Source organism: Bombus pascuorum, chromosome 12 (assembly GCF_905332965.1).
Source record: "Bombus pascuorum chromosome 12, iyBomPasc1.1, whole genome shotgun sequence".
Taxonomy (NCBI): Eukaryota; Metazoa; Arthropoda; class Insecta; order Hymenoptera; family Apidae; genus Bombus; species Bombus pascuorum.
The window spans coordinates 9,498,930-9,520,054 of NC_083499.1; the positions used below are offsets into that span (position 1 = coordinate 9,498,930).

The 21,125-nt window shown below is 38.2% G+C and overlaps 1 protein-coding gene across 3 annotated transcripts in view; it reads left to right on the forward strand.

Moving 5' to 3' along the window:
• Positions 1-21,125, forward strand: part of LOC132912642 (uncharacterized) — a 609,022-nt gene that overhangs the window by 3,055 nt on the left and 584,842 nt on the right. The window lies entirely within an intron of this gene.

Consider the following 21,125-nt stretch of genomic DNA (forward strand, 5'->3'; position numbering starts at 1 on the left):
GTCTCGTTTTTCAACGGGTCGGCCCTTTCACTTACAGGCTCATCAATCTCCCGCTAGTTTTTCCGACGTGTCAGTGTTACCTATGGGAGCTCGTATGCAGTCACGAACCCTCATCACCAGCCGTTTCTCTTTCCCTTTCTTCCTCAAGCTTTCCGGTTCTGTTGCGCAACTTATCATTATCATATGTATCTCGTGCACGCAGCATCGAGGCACTCGGCAAAGAGCAACGTGTATCTAACTTTTTGCCAATCTTCGTTCTCGTTCGCGAATGATGTTTTGCTTGAAACAAGTGGTTGGTATCGATAGATAGTTGGTTGAAAAGTGTAGGTCGAAGAATGGCTCGGTTGGTTTACCTGTTGGTTAAATAAACTAGCATTCTGATCCACGTTACATGGAAGTACGAAGTTGCTGTAGTTTGTATTATTTTGTATATTATATTTTTCTATACTTTTTACTACGATACTTTTTATTATTAAAGAAATTTTAATAATCGCAAGTTTTAAGTTACCAGTATTGCTATTATTATTTGTTGGTTTAGTTAAGTTTTTGTAAAGTTAGTTAAATATTCTGTTTGATAGAAAATTATGAAATTATAAAAGACAAGTGTATAACCTACAACTTGGAACTTATCAATTTGCTAATTACATATTATTGCCTGGTAAATTATAGGTAGTTTAAGAGATCACTGACCTACTTGTAGATGAAATATGATTTCCTTGTTTAAAAAATTAGTTTAGTAACGACAGTGGTTGGCAAGGAATTCCTGGTCAAACTATAATTCTATTTTAATCGTAATTATACGTTTAAAAACTTGTTCTTCAGAGAAATTTGATCGGATATTTTACAAGCTAAAATGCTTTTGTACTCGTATGTAGCAGGGTTCTATTTTCAAAGATTCTTTCTATCAATATATAATTATACTATAATTGGCTGGAAATTTTTCACATGAGATTATATAATTACAATTTAATTACACCTTAATATGCTGATAATAAGGTATCGATTTAATGATACACTATTACGAACATATTGATATAATAATAGATATAGTATAGTGTTGATTCAGAGAAATCTTAAGTCGCGTTACTTTTAACGAATATCTAAGTATGTGATTTTTCAGAAGTTAATCTAAGTCGATTCTATAAACAAAGATACTTTACGTTCGATAATTATAGCCGATCATAAACGCGATTATTCGAAGGTTAATTACTATATTGCATCTCACCTATGTATATTTTACTAAATAACAGAGGATCTGCATTGTTATGCAAGCAACGTACTTTTTATCCTTTATCGACGTTTGATTACCTTCAAACACATTGATAGTTATATAACATCTTTTGTAAAATCAGGTATATTTGAACTGTTGACTCACGTTTAACCGTAAATTGTAACCTACATTGCGTTCAACGAATGGCGATTGCAGCGTTTGAGAATGTTTTCTACACTTTGTGAAATATCTTAACAATACTGTACTTATGTCCTCTAATTAAGATATCCAATTACATTTGAATTAATTACATTCGTTACTAATTGCGTCCGTAGTTAAAATAAGATAATGGAAAGTTTTCTAGAAAATTTATTCAAAATCAAATTAAAAATGTAATAGCAACTTCCTTAACAATCGCTCTTAACCTTCGAACAATTTTTATATTTTATATATTCAATATACTATATATTCAGAAGGTTATGAATTTCTCTAAATATTCTCGAAATATGTAGTCTACTTATGTATCAAATATAAACGCCAGTTCCCCTATCGTGTATAAAATATAAATTTAATAATACCCAAATATTTCCTAAAAGCACTTTCGATACTACGAGTTTATTTTTGAGTTCGATAATTTCCGCTCGATATCTCTTTACTTAATGTTATATCAACACGTGGCTGCGAAAACTTTTTCTAGAGGGATCGTTCGAATCGCAGTTTCTATAAGCGATTTCAACGGGGTGGTCCCTCGCCCACGGTGTGGCAACTATATTGAATAGGCAAACGCGAAGCTAGACCGGTACGAACCCGATTGTACGTACCTAAGAGAGTTTATATTTGCACGAACCTCTGTACATGCAAACACGAACGTTCCGTAATTTCTGGTCAGTTATCGTCTCCTCCGGTTCGAATTTAATTGCATCGTCAGGTAGGTTACAAAACGCGTTCCTATCGCTGTCGCATGATTTTTATTATCACGGCCTGGACGAAGTACAGAATGAGGTTTCTTTTTTTTCTTTTTTTTTTCCTTTAAATACGGAGAATTATCGTAGACGACTTAACTAACGCGGCAATATCGTTCCACCGTGAATATACATATTAATGTATTAATGCGTTCAACAAACCGTGTTCCGTACTTATTCATGCAGTTGCCTCGATACATTAACCCTTTGCGGTTCGTCTGCTTCATGCGATTGCCTGTTACTATGTTCGATTTATTCCCAAGGTAATTTGTCCTAAACATAGAATAACGCTGAACATAACGGTCAAATTATAACATCGTACAATTAAATCTGACAGTAAGATATAATTTTCTCGAAGCAAATTAATCATCTCTTTCTTGGAAGCAACGATATAAATAGGATGTTAGAAGAAAAGAGAGATTTTGGAAGCTTACAGTACTCATCGAGAGAGATAGATAAACAATGTACGATCAATATCTATGGATCTTAAAATTCATTCGTTTGATATTAATTGGACCGTTGTTTATAGAATATTTTTCAATTTTGGCGAGAAAATTTTGGATTTTTTCACGAATTGATATTGAAAATATTTGAAAAACTGAATCTTCGGAAAAAGATAGACCTTTAGCTGATTCTAGTGCGCTTTGCTTGAGAATTGATGCAGCTCTAATTACTCTAGTTCCGGCTTTGAATGATGCCAATTAAAAGTGTTTCTCCTCGTTACACGATCAAAATCTGTATCACTTAAATCATATGTTTTAAAGAAGAAACCCTGTTTCTCCCATTATAAAACACGTACAAATTTTTATCGTTCTTATACATATAATACCTACGTCTATTATCATAGCTAATTAATTTTCTTGCGAAAATTGCTACGTACTAGCAAAATCTGAGATCCTTTTTATGTAACATCCTCTATGTTAAACGGTTTCAGCCGTGTAACACGTAAAAGCGAGCACGACGATGATTCTTCCTAGAAAAATCAGAAAAAATAGAGATTCAAACTTTCTTATTCTCAGCTTAGTTTTCGAGAAAATCGAATTTGAAAATTTATCACGTATAGTTGATCGTGACTAATTCCAGATTGGGCGAGACTAGATTATCGACAGGAGGTTATTCTACGTGTGAAATAAGCGGAAAACGTAGAATAAGATTTTTACACAAGACACTTTGTTTCCGAGAGAAATAAGTTTGAAAATCTATCGTACGCATGTACTAGGCTGATTTTTAACCAAACACGTTCAAACTCCATTTTCTTAAAAGCGAAGCTTCAAACGGGAAAAATTTTATTTTACATTTTCGACTTATTTTCGCAAGTAGAATGACCCTCTGTCGATAACCTAGTTTTTACCAGTCCGGAATTAGCCATGTTGAAACCTTGAAACTTGATAAATGTTGAAACTCGAATTTCTCGAAAACTAAGCGGCGAATGAACAAATTTCATCATATAGTTTTTTCCTATTTCTCCACAAGGAATCACGACGTGCTCACTTTTACACGTTATTCGACCAGACACGGTATACGCGTAACCGAGGAGCCTCTGGTAATCGTTTCAATAGAACAGCACTGTGTTTTGGACCACCCACTGGTAAACTTTAAGACACTGCAATAATCTATCATGTCATAAGATTCCTTCTTGGTAGACAATCTAAAGTACACTCTTGCAGCCACGATAATACTTTTCTTCCAGTGAAACGCGTGGGATTCGTGCATTGTACGTTATTCGACGTTAACATTTACGCATCTCTACAATCATCCTCTATGCACCGGAACAAAAGGCTGAGGTTCGTCGATCAGAGCCGCGGCTGATTTTAAGAAGCTCTCTACGGCTTCGTACTTCCTATTGTTCCCTGGCTGCTGTCTTATTTCGAACGTGCATCTACAATCTGCTTCTCGCATCGCGAGTAAACGGCCTACGAAAATTTTTTCTCCCCGTGCGTTTCTCGTAAAACAGGTTGTTTGGTTGTTCCGATACGATCGCCACTGTGATTTCTTGCTATATACGAGTTATCCAGTTTAGCGAATCGAGGGTTATCGTCGATCTGCTTCTCTTATCGCAGGTAATAGGAAACACGTTGCATGTTTCGGGATTTTTCAGAGGGTTTGCTTGAGCCGTTCGTTTCGAACTGGTACCCTGGTCAATTTCGAACTTTGAATATCAAGTATACGAAGATTCTATCTTCAGAACGTATGTATATCCTTATGAATACGAGTTAACGCGAAATGAATACATCTTAAAACGAAATACAGGTATATAAATATATCATTATGTTCTTGTTGCTTTCCAATGGACAAAGTATATAGATTTCTTGTCATTGTAATAATTACTATAGACAATTACTAATAATTCTACCATAACGTAGCCTTTAATGATCAGTTTCAATCGTGTCTACTTTAGACCAACGTATTCACATTATTTTATCATAAAACAAGCATCCAACGTGAAGTATCAATTTTCAAGTAGACCTGCACCGTAATTAACGAAATGTGGCATGATTAGTGTTCGATTTTCCCATGTTACCATTAATAATTTACTGTAAACAAATGCATTCGGTGTGCGACAAGCACGATAAACAATAGTAGCCACGTTGATTACCGAGTGGACACCTTTGTCCCTGGAGACACCCTTTGTTTCGATGTCTATCTTCACCAGGGGAACCGTGTGACGAGAGGGTGGGAAACAGGGGTTAGGGGAGAGAGAAAGAGAGAGAGAGAGTGGTTCACGCTTTACTGGCGGTAGCGTTGAAGTAATTGCAATTAAAATTTGTTTCGTGAAATTGGTTACCCACATCCCACGTCGCTGTCTTCTCTGCTGTCCATCAGTTGGAGGCTTTTAGCACGCACTTGTTTTCTATTTATTACACTCTTCTGGTAGATCGAAAATCGTAATTAGTAGCTCGTTCACGCGACTCATTTTCCGTCCCTGTCTCCCTTTCCCTTTCGCGTTTCTCTTTTCCCCGTTCTATCCACGTCATTTTTTTTTTAACAGCTGTAATTAACAGCGCACCGTTTTATAATTGTGCGTCTATTGTCCCGTTGCGGGTTGCGTTCGGCATCGATTTAAAACGCTCGCGAGCAGAGGAACATTTTAGGCCGGGCGTTTCCATTCTATTTCGATTCGTTTTTCCTCGAACGGCGAGAGGCCCTTTTAATTGAAATGTAAATTGTTCGATTGTACCACCGCGAAGTATCGGTTGATTTTAACGAAGCATCGATCTGCACAGAAATGAAATTTCACCGATTCTCCGAATGGAACGAAAACAATGCTCGACCTCACTAATATTCCGATCGTGACATTTCCTTCCCTTTCGACCAGAGGACGTTGCCTGTTTCGCTAAAAAATCTATGTATTCCCTAGTTTCCACTCTAACGATCCGCCGTGAGGAATTTCGCCGAGCAAATCGTAGCGTGCTCCGTTACTCTCCTTAATTCTTTGATCGCGCGAGTTGCAACGTTTTACGCGTGTTCAGCAGGCTTGTACGGATACGCGTATGTCAGCTAATTGATCGCAAACTTGAAAAAGAAGCTACATTCACGGTAAATATATCCTCGGCTCGATATCAGATAGATCAGTAGACGACTTTTAGTCAGGGGACGTTTCATTTAATTAATATGAATATACGTAACTGGAGCGTTCAAAGCTAACGAAATGATCATTCGAAGTAATGAAATATCGATAAATTCTGTACGCTTCTATGTACAGTAATTTCATTTCCTCTATGTTCGTTCATTATAGATATCTAATTTTCGACTTTCATTTTTCAGAAAACGTGTTCATATACATTCTACGTATTCCTGTATACATAAAGCAAATGCATACGTAACCGTGTAAACGTGCACAGTCTGCTCGTACAGAGTATTACGTGGGGGATTAAAGAAGATTTTTTCTAATCAAATTTCTACCATCGACGAATAAAAATATTAAATTTGTAGCAAACGAATCGAGGAATATAAACAAAAATGTATATGATGGAAGGAGAAGAACAGGCTTTACTAATAAAATCATATACTTCGTCAAAGATCATTCGAATCCGCAAAAATAAAAATAAAAAATTCCGAATTCGTCGTTTCTATCACTCTGTGGTCCCGGTGTTAACAAATCGGATTAATTCGCGATCGATTCCCTGGACAAAGGGAACGAAAAATGGTACAATTTTGATCGGGAGAAGTAGAAATCGCGCGGCCGCGAAAACGCGAACCGTGCACTGATTACCGGCAATATTTCCCGCACGACCGGTCGTTAATAACGTTTCTGTTATTAATGAACGAACTGCGGCGTGGCGTTAACGGCCGATACGCGGTATAGTACGTTATGAGGTTCGATAATGCGCCACGCGGGATGGCTGACGCGTAATTGTAAACTCGATCGGAAAGGCTCGTCGATGGCGATTCGCGTCACGCTCCCTTATTCCTGGCCGGCGATTTGTACGTTGAGGCTTTTCGCGGCATTAAATAATCAAAAGCGAATTCGAGGCACAGTTGCGCGCATCGGCCGATCGCACTTTTCCCCATTTGAAATTCAATGCGATCTGTTTGGGCTTGTCACGAGACGGCCATACTCGATATTTATCGCGCCTTTCGAGAATTTTAGGAATTTTTCGGAAATATCGTATCTCCACGTTGAGAAGGAAAGACGAGGGTGTTGGTAGGAATTCGGTACGGCAGGTGATTCTATCGCGCAGGAATTACATTTAATTTATTGGTCAAATGTTACGTAAACTGTGTAGCGTTGAAAAATGTAAATAATATCGTAATATTATCGTATCAAGGTAGAAGAAATTTGTATATTACGTAATTACATATACACAGGTGCTGTTACAACGGTTCGCGGAGAGACGCGTTCGCGAGGAAAACGCGTCAGCGAGAGGCGTAAATTCTCTCTATGATTCGTATAATCGACGCCGCGAATTAGTCGTTCCTCTGTTTCGGTTAAGATAACAGAGGTGGTTCAATGAATTTAACACCGTATTAACAGGTTGATATACCTTGTATATTTAACAATAAATTGTATAATAATAAAAGCGTCACAAATTATTTAGCGATGAATTCGTTAGACTAAGCGACTTTAATTTCAATCGTCAGACCTCTCGATGTATGTCGTTTGAATCTTCGAAAGAGACTGATTGCTCTTAAATCAATTCTTCGTCTTCTCTGTGTGCATGAAATAATGGACCGAAATCGACGTTTGTGGAACTCGCTGCTTGGTGACAACTATGCGCTTGTCACGGCTGAAATTCGAGCAGCTATATTGCTACGTCGCGTGAGATGGTCCGCGGGACATCCCTCATGGTCAGGGCACCTAGCAGGCCTATCGTCACGGTGGCCCGTATCAGGCCCAAGGAACCCCCATAAACCGCATCTGTTAAACATTAAGGTACAGTCATATAGACATCGCCGGTTTATGAAGGTTCTCAAAAATCCGTTGGTCTGTTGCACATCCTCGCTAATTGCGAAGAAAGCAGATGTGCCCTGCGAAACTGCTGGGTTTTCCCCAAGAACAAGGACACCCATGAGCCAAATTTGCAGGAGACTTTCTCCTCGTATTGTATTTATTAACATTGGCCATAACCAATGGGCATCGCGGATCGTTACCCTCACTATTCTACCCAAAAGAGTAAACAGCGAATCCGCGTCCTTAGTTTAGAAGGAAACACCCTCACCGAGTTTTCCTCAGTAAGAGCAGTAGAGCAGTCGGAGAGTCTTGAACAGTCACACCTAGAGCTCGGAAGTGTATTGGAAACATAAGAAAAAAATAAAAGTTTCTTTTCTCCTTAAATTTATTATTATTTTACGTGACACGCTCGTCGATACATTGTATATTTTTCGTCGGGCAGATAAGACGATCTGTTTGCGACGCTGTAGGACCGCGAGCGACGGTTAGAAATACGACCTATACTAAGCCTCGTGGCGTAACAGGTGCTATAAAGTAATTATATCGTTTTGTCAGAGTACAACGATTTGATTAGGACAAGGAGATAAGTAAGTGCTGGACAGGAGTGTACTACAGAAATTAGAGAAGAATATAATTTGCTTTGATATCGTACAGATTCTGAGCTTGTTCGGACGGATCTTTCTTTATTTTTTTATTATATGGTAGTCAAATTTGTTGAGAAAAGAATACACGTGTTTTATTGCTTACGTTAATTTATGCAAGCGACGAATGCACGCGTGTTTAATATTCGCACACAGTTAAGCTATTTCTCGAATGCTGGACCAGTTCAACGGGTGGTCGTTATAAATTATAATAAAACGTTGCACTTCGTGATATCGCCTTCCTAGGAATAGTAAATTTCTCAGGGGCGTAATAACAACGGAAAGTGGTCGCCTTGGGGGGCGATTAATGTCGTCGCTATGAAAAATGCTCAATATTCTTTTTTACCTCTAGCTGTGTACACCGCGACACAACGTATTTTTTTCCATTTATTATTTATATTCTTACCAGTACAGCGTGTTCTTTTTTTTCGATGAAACGCGGATTGAAAAATTTGTTTAATTTGCTCATAGAGTTACGATTGGACGATAATTACGATCTTAATTGTCGATAAATCTTTCATTTTCCATTTTACAGCCACGAACTTTAAAAAAATAATCCATTTCCACAACGATGTTAACTTTTACGTTACGAAACTCGATTACAGCCGAGTGCTACCAGTCGTGCGCGTTTTTATTTCAAGCCAATCGCTGTTAAAATTTGTCTCCTTCTAGGGATCGACAATGGAATGTATGTTGGTAATGTGAGAACAGCGCAAAGAAGTTGAAAATTAAAGAATATTTCTTCTTTATAAAATCGAAACTACCTCGAGGTAACTAAAGAAATCTATTAAGCGACATAAGGATTAGTCGCGTTCTATGAAATTCCATTAAAAAGAAAATCCTGTTCGTAAAGCCCAAGGTAAAAATTTCATTTTTCAAATATTTTTTCCGACGTACCGGTCGAAAGAGGAGCCACATATTACACGGAACGATATTTCTCAGCACTCATCCGTGCTGTCGTTGCGGAATCGAAGTAAATGCGATTAAAGCTGGCCAGAGCATGAGATCGACGTTGCACGATGAATTCGACGTAACCACGCAGCCATGACGTATAACGGGGAAATTTATAAGGATTCACGGGGATCGTCGTAAACCATGAAAATTCTATTTATTTCGCGAATTTCAGGGCGAATGTGGGACGAACGCGCGATGAGACAAATTTACGATCCTTTTTAGGCATCAAATCTGGCGTGTCGGGAAAGTTTGGCTCGCAGCCAGCCGGTTCTCGAGTGCGGCCAAATACACGTACACATGTGCTCACCTATACTCGGTGAACACGTGAGCCACGGTATTATGAGATATTTAATTTGAGTTTCGCGCCGTTATATATCACTCGGGTGTTGATAGAATGGCTTGTTCTCTTGATTTCCGTTTTTGCACCCGTGTCGACCCGTGATTTACCGTAATTTCTATTAAAGATCTCTCGGAACGCGTACCAATTCCATTCTTCCTTTTGCTCTTCTTCTCCTTTCCACCTCTTCGTCTATTTTTCCCTTGCCGGTCTTGTTTCCTCCATGCAATCTCTTTTTTCGCGTCAACTTTCGTGCCAGCGGTGTCGCACGCCTACTTTTACATTCTCCGACGACGATTACCGGCATCCGTCGTCGGTGGCGAAAGAAAGACGAAGAGAAGAAAAAAAAAAGAGAGGAAGAACAGCGTGAGAAACATTATATCGCCGTCCCGTAGAATTTTCAATTTTCTTGAAAGCTCCGTAAAGCTTAAACGCATCCTTCGTGAACGAATACGTTTCGCGTCTTCTCGCGCCGGATTTCTCCTTACGAACTGTGAAAAACCGTGTTATATGAACAAAACCCTACGGTGCAGGCTGTTTCACGGGTACGTGCACCGATCCATATGGGAAGGCGCGTTTTGTTTACCGAAACGCGGCCACCACCGGCTGCTGCTTGCCAGATCGGCCCCGTTTTATGCAATTTTGGCCAGCAAACAAGTTTCACGAGAATAACGTAACGGGAATGTATAAGTAATCGTTCACCGTTTTGTTTGTAGAGACAGTCGTTCCTTTTTTTTTTTTTTTTTTTTTTTCTTTAGGTTTATAAAGAAGGAATTAGTTAAGTGTCGTTTAAATCGTTGCAGTGAAAACGACGTATTTCAAGTATCGCTGATTAATTTTACGTTTATACATAAATAAATAAGAAACTTTAGATACCATTGTTATCGAACTCTTTGGTTTTGTTTTCCATAAATAGTTTGGACTCATTTTCTCTGCTTGTACGAGATTATTATCTCGGTTGACCATGTACTCGACCGACCATTGTTGCAGCTTATTGTATCGAAAGGTCATGAGTCGTGATCCCTCAAGATATCTATGTGCTCACCTCGTTTTGCAATAGAAATCGATCACGAGTATTACTTTGTACCATTATTCATCGCGATTCTGTATCCACTTTCCTTCTACGCTTTATCTATTTTTATTCAGTATCGGTTTACTTTCTTATTAGCTCGGTTTATCGATCGGATCCACTCTGACACGAGAAATGAAAGACACACAAGATTTAATGATTTAAAAATGACAAACTCGTAAGACGAGAGCGTACGTTAATGATTTAATATAATACACTGGCCGAGGATTGAAATATTTTCAAATTACATTTTGCGGAGAAGCAATTGGTAAAAATGTCCACGAAAAAAGAGTAAAATTATCAATAACAAACGAGAATCGATCGTAATTCTTAAAACTGGGCTCGTTGTTGAAAAATTATTTGTCGTTAATCGATCAGATAGTCATTGTCAAAAATCTAATCTAATCTAATCGTTCGATTTATTTAACTCGTCTGCAGTTATCATCCTCTACAAAGGCAAGGTAGATCTTCGTTCTTATCTTACCGAATTTTCCATTTTCTGAGCGAGATCAGGTCGTTCGTTCGATTCAAGCATCCTTCAAGATCACCTGCCACCCACTAGTCGCTGTGTTGGCATCTGCGTAAGAAAATTAAAGTTTTCTGTGCTGTTCTTTCCACTAAAAGCAGCAACCATATTGGGCTCGATCGTAATTGATTCTCCTCGAATCGTGTACCGATATTCGAGCGATTCGCGATTTCCATGCGGAGCAACATCGCGCAATTATGTTTACCTACACTTGCCGGCAACGTTTAGCAGAATAATCCTTTCTTATTTCGCCGTTAGCGGGATAATTGCATTCCGTGCGGCGCCACAGCTCCGTGTATCGTTTTTCTCGAGAGCCTCGTTCCGGCTTTTTGTTTGACGAAGTTACCTTACCGTTGCTACGGTTGCTCCAAGTATCCCGCCGTTCCCCTGGGTACGAGAAGTAAGCTTAACAGTGCGATAAAGGTAATATGATTACGCGAATCTGCAACGCGTAAGCTCGGTCCAGAATATAACTTCTCGATGAATTTGTGATTAATATGCAAATGCCGACTAAGTTCCGAACCGGAATCGAGGATAATTTCGCTTCGAGCGGTATACGTCTTGCGGGATATAGAAAATATCGACGATCGTTGATTTAGCGTAGAAATAATTTTTCCAAGAAGCGACTCTTTATCCTCGTTGAGACGAATAATTTTTGCTAGTACGAATTATTGCTACCGTACGAAGATTACAGGGAAAACATGATAAGTACGTTTTTATTGCTGTTTTTTTATTTCGACGTCGTTTTGTAATTCAAAGGCGATATTTTCGTATAAAATAACTAAGAATAGAAAGAACTTGTTGAGTTTAGCTAAAGGTATAATGTACATTCTGCGTTTCGCATCTTATTATTCATCGTATTTCATAATCGTTTTTTCAAAGTACGTTCGTTTGATCGTCAGGTTCGTTTAAATTGAACTATTAAATTACTATTACCTAACGATATATCAATAATATCTCATAACATTTTTGTAACAATGTAATATTATAGAAAGATAAGTAATGGCAGGTTTTTTGTTGAGCAACGCTTTAACAGCTTTAAATATCCAACCGAGACTATTATTGCGAGCGATAAATCTTTCGTCTTTCTTACAGCTTTGATCTTATGTAACGAAATAAAATCGATATCCGCAATATTTTCCTGATTTAAGGTTGTTACCGATAAGTATTATCGCTGGAAGCTTAAAGGTATTTCGTAGCGCAACACTGATTTACAGATTACAATTTACAGATTAACAAAACAAACAAACGATTATGATAAAAGAAACGTTTCAAATGACCAATAATTGCGTTGCAAATTAAAAAGTAGCTGTCTGATACAATCTATTTTTGTCAATACTGATCTACGATATTGCCAATCTTCCAAATCAGGGATTAGTAAGGGAAAATAATCGTCTGAACAAGAATTTCCTCGTATCTCTACAGAAAGTCGCTAGAGACATAGAAACTTGAACTTTCGTCCGACGATCTACACACCTGCACATAATAATTCTGTAAAATATTTAAAAAAAACTCAGAGTTGGCAATAATGAAAAACGTTACGATAATTGATCGATCGTATCATCCTTCAACCGTGAAAAATCATCGGGGATCCGTAAGATGCAGGAACAATCCGTTTCGATCGTAATAATAAAAATCCATTAGCACTCGAGTGATTTCTTACGAATGAATCATCGATCTAATCTGTAGATTCCCTATCGCTCTCGATTCCCGATAAACCGTGCACGCCATCTCGTTTCGCTGGTTTTTCCATCCGTCGCCTGCATCTTTCTCCGCTTTTCACGAAAGCTGTGCAAGTCGTAAAGCAGAGGCATGAATTCCCTCGCATCCCATTGTCGTAAATAGCTGCGAGGGAAGGCTCGTGTGAATAAGTAAAGACGTTCCCTGAATGACGCCCCGTGAAAGTATAATGCCGACGAACGTAACGCGTAAACGTGCAAACGTTGATTCCGAAAGTGATTCAGCGTTAGGATCGCGTGCCACATGGAGGCAAAAGACAGACGAATGTGAAAGTCTGGAAAGTTTCGCGTGTTGTACGAGGGCGAATTGTGGTTTCACGATCTTTGTTCGGGCCGACTTTGCTGCCTCGTTTAGACACGCTTCATCAATCATGTTAATAAACCTGTTCGAGCGTTGTCCACGTGTCCGCCGGTGGAATCGGGCCACGTTACGAAAATGCACATCCCGAGCAGTGCTCCGCTGGAAATAGCCGAACGCAAAGGAGACCGAGTGATCTATGGAGGATTCTTTATCATCCCAAGTCTCATTATACGAACCGTTCGCGTTCTACAATGCGTACGGTATTTCTTTTTTACCGCGCGCACTGCCGCGTATTGTCCGAGTTCTGCCTTGAAACCGTATAACATCGCGCGGGTTTTCTTCATGCAGGCCACGTGGTAATCAGCGGCGATTAAATAAAAGGTAATTAAGAAAGAAAAAATGCGCTGGGTGAATTAAAAATTACGGATATCGGGGAATACGGTGGCGAATGTAGGGCGTGCTGTTGAACATTGTTGGCAACTGGGGTAGAATCTTTTGTGCGCGTGCATCGCTGACACGTGCTTCTTGTTTTGACAAGATAATGTGACTTGATCGGTCGGTGTTATCTTTCAATAGAAACATCATATGGTGTGTGGCAACCGAGGAACGTTTCAATCTTTTACTTTATTTGTGATTAATATATCCGCGTATTGTTTCATAATTTACCGATATTGCGACTGCATTTATTGTAATTCGCATCGCGTTAATTATAGATAATTCTAAAGGGAATAGTAATTATGGAATTGGAATAGGATGAATTATTTTATCCGTAGCGTTAACAGCGATAATATAAATCCGGATGCATGAAATTCTAAATCGATTAAAGTACCTTGATCCGGGTAAACGGTGGAAATTTTAATGATCAGCCTTTCTAGGTTTAATATTCTCATTACGTATTCCACCATCGAAGAACGTGCTTTCCGTTCTCGATTTAAACACTGTCCGTGGTTTGTTTGATTCTGAAATGATCTTGGACAAAAACGGTTACTTGAATTTATCGCTATCTCTTTCATTCACTGTCGCATAACTTAAATACAACCGGTTTTTTGACATACCCACACCGATCGTCGCTCACCGGTGCAATGTCTTTACTAATCAGTCATAGTAACTACGAGAGAACGTTTTACCACTACGCGTAACATAATTATTCGCGTTGTAACGAATTTCATACTTAGACCACAGATCTTTGCGCGAAATGTTTCTAAGGAATACTTAATATCGATAAATATCATACCAGGTATTTTATTTTCCACGTTTTGGATACTTTTATCTTGTCTTACGTGTTTCGCAAAGAATTTCAGCTTTGTTCCATCGATCTCGTAAGTCAACCTGAATTTTCTCCACGAGTTGGTTCCAACTTAGTCCCAAAAATCCTTTCATTGTGATTTACCACTCGAATCGAAGAAACACGTTGATAACCCGTTTACCGGCTAAGCATCGAAGGTAAGTTCGATAAATAGAGGTTTTCATCAGTCGTAAGGTGTTTCCATTTTCAATTTCTACGAAAAGGAAGGAAGACATTCGGCTGCTACATTTGATACGGAGGATAGAGAGGAACTAAAAGGTTTACAGTCGGCACGGCGTTGGGCTGAATACGCGCGACCCAATGCTCTCGAAGCTTTCGCGCAATAACGTGAGTAATCTACGAAAGCAACGCGGTATGGTGGCTAGATACTACTATCTGGGAAGGGAAAATGTAGGGCACAGAACGGATCGAAGCATCGATCGTTGAAGCGCGATAATGACTCGATGGATTTGAAAGCGGAAGACGCCAGCCGGCGTTCACCTTTTCGACCGGCTCTCATTTTCCCTTCGCCTACTTCCTCATTATTCCCAGATCATTTACTCTGCTTTTTGATACAAAAGCCACGCGGGCTTGAACTGGCGTCGAAACACACGGCCCTGGCATTCGTGTTGGTGTCCACAGGTTCGTTTATTCGCCCTGTGTGGGCGCGCCTTTTTGCACCGACTCCATTCGTACCGCTGAAATTCCGGTTACACGCTGCGTTCTCGAAAAATACTTTACGCGGAAGGTTAACTGTTGAAATCTTCCGCTGCGAACTTTTTTTGGATGGAATAATAACAAGAGTTGTATTAGGTTGTGTGAAAAGTTTCTTTCGTTGTATAAGGAAATAATAGACAATATTTTTTGAATTATTTTTTGAATAATAGAAATATAACGACATGGATCATACCTAATTCAATAGAATAATATAAAACAGAAATTGTAGTTCATCTATTATCACCTTATGAAACGAAAGAAACTTCTCGGACAAATTAATATTTTAATAAAACAAAATGGTTACTCGTATGATAGAAAGCGATGATATTTTTATTTAAAGATCAGCGCTCTTCTTATCTGCGACTTTGTCCAATCGCACAATTCTCGCTGATGACACGTGTTGTCTTTTGTCTTTTAAAATTCGTACGTTTCGTTCATAATCCAACATCGTTCATGACATAATTCAAACATAAATCAAACATGATTCACTTGTGCGCCACGTGTACGTATTTGGTACGTGGACATATGCGAATTTTTAATCAACGATGTTAGATATCAAAGTAAGCACGTAAACAGATAAAGTTCATGCTTTTGAATTTATGTTAATGATGATTGTATAGAATTGAGTGTAATGAATTATAACTAAAGCGAAATAGAATGTCATCTTCGTTGAAAGCTATTCGTAGAAGAATTAAAATTAAAAAAAATTCCTCATGAGGGGATTAAAGTCGAACGTCTTATTGTTAGTCAGATATTCTTCATTTGCATCTATTATTCGAAAGGTCTCGTTTATTCTTACGTAAGGTTTACATAAGCGATTGATTTCGTAAAAAATCGATAGGTCGTGAATATTCATGAAAATGTTTTCCTCGCTGCTTACGTATTTGTGTTTTGCGAATTTTTGCCTATCGTAGTCGAAATATCGAGTACCATAGCCAGCTTGGCATTTTGGTGGATTCAAGAAGATTAGCATTTTACGATTTCGTGTTCCCTGTATCATTGTGCTTAGCCGGTCTTGGTGCGTCTGTTAGAAAGCAATACAATGTTACGTTAATAATCGATCAGCAATAAAACGATAAAGACGCGGCTACAATGGTATCTCGAAGAAGGATAGAGAGGAAAAGTAGCGGGAAAAGAAGTAAAATCGTCGCATAAAAGTTTTACGAGCCACGACATTGCCTTGTTGCATCTGCTCATACTTTATTCCGCTTCTCTTTATTTTTAGCTCCGTACGCTACGAGGTTTAACATTCGGATAAAGTAACTTCGCCGTTATAAACAGCGTCGGCTAACAACCTCATTTTTCCGCCCTGTAATTGCCTCCACTTCGAAATAATTCGTTTTAAATGTATTTCCTTATTTGTAAGATAGCGCAACTTTTAAAAATTCGATATTTACGGAACTTACTTACTACAGCTTCTCCTTCCAAATATTTCACTCAAATCGAAATCTACGTACGCGGAAATTAATTACTTTACGCGTCAAAGTATCGCACAAAGTACCAAAAACGTACGGACATTCTAACCCTACAGGTAAGTCGTTCTGCACTTCGAAATCACTTTATGTAATTCGAGTATTTCGTAAATACAGTAAATTGGATATCGCTTTTGACGAGCAGTAATCGAATGCCAGGAAATGAAACTTTTATATCGAGACTTATTTGGATTCATAGTGAAATTGCACATTGAAATGAGAAATCCACCCCTGATCGAAATATTTTCCATCCTGGCAATTATTCCGTCGTTCGTCAACTTATTCCTCAACCATCAACTTAACTCCAATTTCGTGATCTTAAATAGATACGTATGATAAAACTGTTGGAGATTTTCAGTTTGTGCGCCATGAGCATTTGGAATGGTCAAAGCTGACGTAAAGGCTATCTATCGTTTCATCCTTTTAATAAGTTCAGATCCATAGAATTGCTCGAACAGCAGCAGTTCTTTTTCCTGTGTGTCGTAACTGCGATATGGAAAGCAGATGCATCTATATACCGGTAGATGTTCAAGAGCGTGGACGAGGGTACAAAATGCGAATATTGCGCTTTACCTTTCTACGAGGATTATCTTCAGTGCGATGCATCTCAGTGCATCCGTCTTTCCGTGCCACATACATATTTAATACGTTCATCCCATCCGCGATCAGCCGTTAGATTGCATCGTGTATCGGTCGGATCTACAACGAACAAAGAGACGTAAGACGTGATAACCCTGCACATACGCGCATATTGTTACAGAGATGCATCGAGTATCTGGCAGTGGTGGTCAACTTGCTCGATGACATTGAACATTCGTTTTAACAATCATTCACCAGAGTTTCGTTTATTATCTTTATCTGAAATTAGTCATTTTTATGATACTTATAGTTTATATATTCTTCGTAGATTTGAACGAAGAAGATCTAATAAAACATATACCTTTTATATATAAACGTAGAAAAGGAATTGATTCTTTCTACCGTTTCTGGCGTATTCTTCCCTTAAGAGATTCTATCGATAGAGATAATTTATTTTGAGCGTCATCGTTGTAATTTATTGCTCGTTTTACATTTTAGAATATTGCCTGTAATTAGAATGCACATTTATTATACGAAATTATCAGACCTAAGGTGATTCAACATTTATGTAACAGGCAGACATATTTTTCCACATTATGTAAATAATAGGATCGTTTATGTCCAATATTTTCAGTTTCTAAGAAATCTAGAAACATTCTGCAATATTTTTAAATATCTCTGTTATATCGTACAATGATTTTTTAAGTCAAATGCTGGAAACTTTTCTCAACGAAGTAAATTATCCGGAGGCAAGAAATTCGATGTTGAAATTTTGCTTCCATCGTCGATGATCAATATTATTTCCTTTGATTCGATAAAATTCATTTACTTTGTACATTGTAATAGGCATAGAGAGGAAATAATTATTTGTCGCCTGTAGTTTCGTGCGTTACGTTTAATTAGATATAAAGCAACGAGCAAATAATTGATACACGCTATTCTCTTTAACGCATCAAGATGTAATTTTTCGTGTCCCGGACAATGGCTATCCCTGTCGTATCACCGTTTCTAGCATATCGACTATGAAATATCCTCGAATTTCCATTCATAACATATTGGTTTCCTTCGACGCGGGCTTGCTTACTTTTTAATATTCCTCCTCCACTCTGGCGTGCTTTTAAGCTGGAAAACCCGAATATCGGCATTATTTATCGATGTCAAAACGCTGATATCGATCGTTAAATGGATAAATATTCGCGGGGTTAATTTTATTTACGACGAACACGTGTCTGCCTAAGTAACGATGCAAATATTAATAACAACTTTGATCGATTTTAATCTATTACCTCAGTCTGCCGCATCATTTGTATCATTTTTGTTCATTAAAATTCTTTATCGAATTGTGGTATTTTCATCGTTATTATTCCATGAATGATATATAATCCTAAATGTTATTACTCTACAACTATTACATACGTTAAACTATCTACTAATATGCTTTACGTAGCCTTTCGATTTGAAGTTTACATAATACACAGTGTTTGTTTGTCCTTTCACAGACATTTTTCAACGACGAAATAAAATATAAAAGGGCGAATACTGCAGAGAATAGATATTCCGCGAACATACTACTCGAAACATTGTTGCGGAATAATTTTTGAAAAAGAGATTCCCTGTGCCACGGAATGGCACGCGAATGGAATTAAAATACGTTAGAAATGTATCAGAGAATCGAGCGTTGGCTATTTGCCCGTTCGAAGTTCACGCAAAATTAGATAACTGGCCGATATCGAGAAATATCGGTTTCTACTCGGTCATACGATTTCGCGTCCAGCCAAGAGAAGCTTACTTTAGTATTTCCAGACGATTTCACCCGGTCGAACGGACTAGTCACCGGGTATAAATTTCAGTTGCGTTCGCAGGGATGTGTGTTTTGTCTGCGGCCGTGGACACGAGGGGAGCGGAGAACGATTGTTATTAATTCCGTCTCCAGGGTACCACTAATATTCATTTGGTCGACGGCCAGGGACGTACGTGGAGGCAAGTGTGTGCCAGTCGAAGCTTCTGAAAAACGAAGGATCCCACCTCCGAGCGAATAACTCAATATCGACGTGGTTTATTCCACGGGGACAAGACCAGCGTTCGTTCTTCTCGCGTATTTGCCTATTCTGCCCTCTCCACCACTGTCGTTTTCCTCGTTTTCACTTCCCGACGTTAGTTTTTGCGACTCGAATAGGCCGTCAATCGTTAATTCGGAAATAAATTGGCTCGCGGAAATGATAGCTTTTAGTCGATATTTCTTTAACTCTTTGCGATTTGGGTTAAAAGTATCTTTTAAACACAGAACATACTTGCACATACGCGAAGGTGTATTAACCGCGAGTGGTTAAAAAATTCAGAGAAATGTACGTAGGTCTGAACACGTTATGCGAGTTTCAGGACAATATCAAAAAGCACAGCATAGTACAGATGCAAGAAACGGAGAGAACAAAATAGCGTAATTCTACACTCGTCGGAGGCATTACCATAGATTTCTGCGAAACAAGAGTTAAAAGAACAACTTTGTTTAGATCCAAGAAACTATTAGAAAAATAAAAATAAAGTACAATTACGGCTTTATGGCTTTATAGCGAAACCACTGACCCATAAGCGTTACAAGTGTAACGCTCTATAGTCTCGTATTTTTCTTATCAACAAAGAAGAGTTTAGTTTACATTCTACTGTAGTTAGAGAAAACCTACGTAGGGCGTATAATTCAATAGAATATATTATACGTAGAATGTATAATTCAATAGAACCGCAAATCTTGTAGAATAGTAGAAACGTATGGAACATTATCCGATACAGGTGTCAGAATTAATCTAAGCATAGAATATATATATATTTAAATGGTATGATAGGATATACGTGGTTCCTCTGAAATTGCTCAGATTTACCGTAACTCTGTGTAAATAATTGCTTTTACGTAAATCCAGTATCTCTTGATTCGATTACATACGTACGTATAGGCACTTAGAAAAGTATTTGAATATTTGTCATAGAAAATTTTTCAGAATATACCGTACGTGTAGCGCTTGTCTTAAATGAAATTTTTTGAAATTTCATTAGCGATGTAACGAGACGCGAGTATCGTGATTACATTGGTAATGTTTGGAACCAATTAAAAAATGTACATGGAAATTACAAGAGATTTAATATATTATTATTATTACTTAGTCCGTGCCTTTCAGCTTTTGGACGAGCTTTCGGTTTTACATCTCGTTTACCTATCACGTTTTTTACATTCTATCAGTCTTATGGCGTTACCACCTTATTGCCTCCTTTCTTATATCTATCTAAACTCTTTTCCTTGTCTATCTCTCTTTTCTTATATATCTACCTCCCTTCTTATCCACTCTGTTATATTGAACTCCATTATATATTCTGTCTCCAAAACTATGGCAATTTTTGGTCTTTTGCCTCCGTGCTGTGTTTTCTTATAAGACATTTACTATAATCGTACGCTTATCAAAATTTAATGTACAGCGTAAACAGTGGTCCTGAACGTATCCGAACTACCTAACTAGCGTTAAATGTGATTCCATTAAATATTGTAGCTTATTAATGTAATAAATAATTGACCGTTCAATACTTTTGCGAGCCACTATACATTGTACATATTTTCCTCGAGCGCGTGTTCTAAGCAGAATTTGAAATAATCCTGATCGAATTAAGCGGTTGCAAAGTGCGAATAAAGATTTAAAATAAGAAAGAGTTGCAATCCCCTGGATCTGCCCGATACTTTCGGATCGTATTTTTCTCCTTGAAATACATTTCACGGCGAAGGATTTACCTGGTCCCGTTCTTCCAGCGACGTACATAAACCTCGAGAAATTAATCCCTCAGGATAAGACAGTATGACGGAACAGCCGGAGAGAGAGAAGATGGAAAGCTTTTTTTATAAGCGAGAAGCGCCTCGATGCTTCGTTTACCGAGCTACGATTAACCTAAAAAGTATACAA